At 46.8% G+C, this 5124-nt stretch overlaps 1 pseudogene; it reads left to right on the top strand.

Moving 5' to 3' along the window:
• The first annotated feature begins 313 nt into the window (after nt 1–313).
• Nucleotides 314–4829, top strand: LOC131518031 (immunoglobulin heavy variable 3-23-like; annotated as a pseudogene).
• Nucleotides 4830–5124: the final 295 nt, after the last annotated feature.

Raw genomic sequence — 5124 nt, 5'->3', positions numbered from 1 at the left:
TGTTGATGAAAGACCTGTAAAAATGCACACAGGACTGCAAATACACCTGTACTCACTGAATACAATTATTCATATTGTCAAAGCACCATCTACACAAACTAAACTACAAGTGCGTCCCTAACACTGTTGTTCACTTTTAAAGAATCAAATCTAAGACTGGAGCTTAATATATGTGTTAGATCACATGCAAATGGGGTCCTCTCTATGGTGATAAAACCAGCCCATCCCAGACTCCGAAGCTGGGAGAGGAGCCCCAGCCCCCAGAGTCCCAGGTGTTCCCATTCTCTGATGAGGACAGAACAGACACCTCACCATGGAGTTTGTGCTTGGCTGGGTGTTCCTGGTTGCCCTTTTAAAAGGTAATTCATGGTGAATGGGAGACACTGAGTATGTGAGTGGATAAGAGTGAGAAACAGTGGATGTGTGACAGTTTCCTGACCAAGATGTCTGGTGTCTGCAGGTGTCCAGTGTGACGTGCAGCTGACGGAGTCTGGACGAGACCTGGTGCAGCCTGGGGGGTCCCTGAGACTCTCCTGTGTAGCCTCTGGATTCACCTTCAGTAGATATGCAATGAGCTGGGTTCGCCAGGTTCCAGGAAAGGGGTGTAGTGGCTCACATATATTTATGATGATGGAAGTAGCACGTTCTACGCAGACTCAGTAAAGGGCCGACTCCCCATCTCCAGAGACAACTCCAAGAACACGCTCTATCTGCAAATGAACAACCTGAAGGCCGAGGACAAGGCCACATATTACTGTGCAAGAGACAGGGTGAGGGGACCTCTCTGGGAGCCCAGACACAAACCTCCCTGCAGGAGGCGATCAGCACCACCGGGGGGCACACACTATGGATAATTCTGCTTTGTGTTGCCAGGAGCAGGTGAAGATGGAGGTTACAGGCAGGTTTCCACTCAGGGTCTGGGGCTTCCTGTCCACACAGCAGTTTCTCCAGGGAGCCTCTCTGGACACAGGATTCTGTGTTTACCTATTACCTGTGTGAATTAGATCATTGTTTTCCTAGGAAATCTACCCTAACATGCACAAAGACACAGTTGTTTGCATTGCTTTCTCCTGTCCCTCAACATGAGTGAATTACAGATTTCCTGAGGCACAATAGCTGAACATTTACATGAGTCCCAGATGCACTCCCTGTGCAGCCAGGACCACAAGCTCCCAGAGCTCCCCATTATCTTCACCCAGCCCGTGTCCCAATCAAACAACGTGACACTTCCTTCATGGCACTTCGCTACTCAGGACTTTAAATGAGCTACAACTTTATTCACTTCCTCTAAACAAGAGATAAATCTTCTGCATGTATTAGTCAGGATTCCCTCGAGCAACAGAAACCAAAGCACATTGGTTTCCCTGACAAAATATGTTGAGAAGTCCCATGATCTACACTCACAAGTTGGGGAGCCAGGAAAACCAGTGGTATAAGTCTCGCCTGATTCTGAACTAGTGTCTAGTCTCAGAACCTGCAGAGACTATGATGTAACTCTAAGAACAAGGGCAGGAGGAGACCAATGTTCCAGTTCAAACAAGCACATGGGAAGTAAAAATGAGGGAATTCTTCCTCCCTCTGCGTCGGATTCTACTCAGAACTGTGATGGAATGGGTGATGCCCAGGCAGAAAGAAACCATGGATGGAAATGCCAATCTCTTCTGGAAACTCATCACAGACATACACAGAAACAGTTGTGAATCTGGACACCCCCATAACGCAGTCAAGATGACACATAAAGGTAATCATGACAAGTCAACATGCTGTAAATTTCGAGTTCAAAAACTGAAGATTTAGAAGTCCATGCCATCACTGGGGTGGACCCTGGTGGGCATAGCAGTGCTCCTGTGGGGAAGGAGCCCCGAGCCCATAGGGACTGCTGCGGTTTGAGGATCCCCTGGGTCATATCGGGTGGGACAGTTACCTTCTTGGAGTGCATTTGGGAGACAGGGCATTGCCTCTCATGGGCAGGAGAGCTGACAGACACCATTGCACTGCCCTGGTCATTAGCATAGGAGCCTCTGCCGAGAGCAGCTAACTGAACACTGCCTTCTTGTTGTTCTTCGCCATGAACCCCAAGCCCCTAGTGTTCATGCAACTGCCCTTCTGGGATAACCAGCTCCAACCACATCACAGCAAGACACTGTCCCTAAGGATCAGTGGGGTCCCTGTCACATTGAGTTCAACAATTTGGTGTATTCAAACCCAGCTAGAGCTCCTGAGATAAAACATAAGAGCCCTAAACTGCCAGGTGTGCCAATGAATTGGACAAAGGCAGGGTGAAGGCCGGGTTATGAAGGAAGCCTGGGACCCATGAGTACAGATTGTTCTCTCTATGTGAGGGCTTCCTGAACAGGGGTGGCTGGAAACTCCAACTGCAGGGACTAGAGAAGGAGCTGATGCCAATATTTCCTCCCACCAATTATCATGGACAGAATTCAGTGAGCAGCACAACACCCCCCGGTAGATACTGAGCCACTGACACCAAGACATACCCATCTTTCCTTCCTCAGGTGCTTCCTTACTAGGGAAAGAGTGCCTACAACCCAGATCACCATTGAACCCCTCCCTCCAAAGACCACCATATACCCCCACGGGCACCAAGTCTACTGACCATAGAGTGAGGCATTGCTTCACCTCTAGGGGAAATAGGAATTAGCCTCTTTTAATAAGGAGACCAAACTCACCTAGATAAAACTCACAACACTATGGACAAAGTTGAAAAACTCTCCCCTGGAGGCAAGGAGAACTCTGCAGAGGACTGACCTGAGGGACAGAGCAGCCAATACAAGACAGCACAGTGCACACAGCACATGCAAGAAATGCTTCCAGAATGTCAGGTTGTTAACAGTATGTAAACATTTCTCAAAAAAGACACTACTCTAGAAGCAGAAAACATAACAGGATTTTCCTAAAACACTTAAGAAAGAGGAGACATGGGCATACAGAGTGATAGAGGAATTCATGCCAAAAGAAAAAACCATAAAAGGACATTGCCAGGGATATAATTAAAACACATATAAATAATAAGACTCAAACAGAATTTAATACCTATCATAAGGAAACAGAACTTTTAAAAACTATCATAAGGATACTAGCTATGCTTGAGAAAGCCTAGAAGACATGAGGATACCCTGACTACAGATGGAAAAGACCTAAAACCAGGTCAGGCTGAAACTTTTAAAATGCTGTAACCAAGATGTGAACCTGATTGGATATAATGAACTCAAGGCAGAAAGAAGCAGATGAATGAGTAAGTGCCATGAAAGATAAAATTTTGTGAGAAATGAAGCAGGAAAGAAGAGGAAAATTAAAATACTGCATCACATACTTATACTTAGGGAATCCGCAACTCCATAAAGTGTAATAAAATTCTTTTCAAAGGAGTCCCAGAAGAAGAAGAGAGGGAGAAAAAGGGGAGAAGTTTTGTCTGAGTGCATTAGAGTGGAAAATTTCCACTAAATGGTCAAGGAAACAGACGTCCACATCTATGAGTCACAGAGAACTCCCATTAAAATTAGGGAAAAAAAGCAGGCCGACACTGAGACATAACATAGTAAAATTCACAAAATACACAGATTAAAAAAACCCTATAAGCATGAAGACAGAAGAGTTTGCTAACGAATACGGGAAGATAAAAAAAGACTATGGCAGAAGTGTCCACAGAAACCTGCAGGAAAGAAGGGAGTGGCATAATATCCTCACATGTTCAATTGAAAATCAGGCAGTCAATGGGGGAGGAGACAAGATGTCGGAACAACGTGGAAGATTTTTGTGTGTCTCGCGTCCATGAAATACAGCCAGACCAACACTAAACCATCCTACACACCTAGAAAACTGATTGAGGATTAACACAACAATCTGCACAACCTGAACCACAGAATTCAACAAGTACGTGGCGTGGAGAGGGGACCTTGGGGAGCACGAAGCTGCAGGAAGGGAGGTGCTTTTGCAGGCGGAGAGAGGACGGAGACTGGGGAGTGGGGGAGAAAACAGGAAAAGAACCCCTCCCCAAAAGCAGCTGGAGAAAACGTGGAAAATTGGAAACAGCCACAGGGACTCAACTAAAAAGGGAGAAAGGAGAGTATGTAAATTCCACTAAGACTGTAAACAAGGGGAGTGCAAAGGCTGCAACTCCACAGCTCGATACCTGGAGGTGCTCTGGTGGGAAGGGAGAATCCCAGGAACAGAGTGGGGCCGGGATGTTCTCAGGCCACACGGGGAGAGGCAGTTGCACTGCTGGAAGGACATTTGGAGGAGACTGCCAAAGCCCTCTGGTCCCAGCAGACCCCGGAAAACGGCCACATTCGCTGGTGCTGGAACAAGGTCGTTTAGGGTGAAGCCTGGTGCCAGACGTGTGTTGTGATTGTCCATAATCCACGAAACGCTGCTGCTACAATCTCTCGTGAACTTTTTCTGGGGTGGGCTGGCACCTGGCCACAGTCTCGGGGCACCGACAACAGGGTCCAGCAAGCGTTCCTAGCTGCAGCCGATATTCGGCCATTGCTCATTCGGACATTGCTTGGTGAGACCCTCCCACAGAGGGGCAGAACAGGTCAAAGCTGTGGTCCTTTGGATATAAGGGACCGGGGAAAACAGCCGCGTCTGTGACAAAACTTGGGAGAGAGGTGTGGCCTGGGGCCTGGTCACGGAGAGTGAAGGAGCGAGAAGTGGACAAGGGCTGAAGACAGAGGATGGGTGCGCGATTGCTGATCCAGGAGAACAGACTGTGTACCTGAGTGCCGCCATTTTCACTTCTCCAGCGCATGTGCATTCGCACCTACAAGCACCGCAACAATCCACCCCAGGAGCCTAAAAGTGCCATCTAGTGGAGAGCGGAGCCATTACACTGAGTCCCACCCAACTGGGCCAACAGGGCTCTTCAGGAACACAAGTCTCACTGCCGCTTACTTTATAGACTATAAAGAGCTACATAGACTGACATCTAGGGAATAACGAAGTAATTTCAGTCCTACTTCAATCTGTTAGCAGGTTCATCGAGTCAATTTTCTTTCTCTTTTTTCTTTTTCTCTTTTACACTTCTTTTCTTTTTCTTGAATGCAGAAACAGAAAAAATTATTTTTATTATCAATTATTATTAAAAATATTTTTCTTTAATTTTTA

This window comes from Neofelis nebulosa, chromosome 7 (genome assembly GCF_028018385.1).
Source record: "Neofelis nebulosa isolate mNeoNeb1 chromosome 7, mNeoNeb1.pri, whole genome shotgun sequence".
NCBI classification, from domain to species: Eukaryota; Metazoa; Chordata; class Mammalia; order Carnivora; family Felidae; genus Neofelis; species Neofelis nebulosa.
This window is presented reverse-complemented; position numbering and strand designations above follow the sequence as displayed.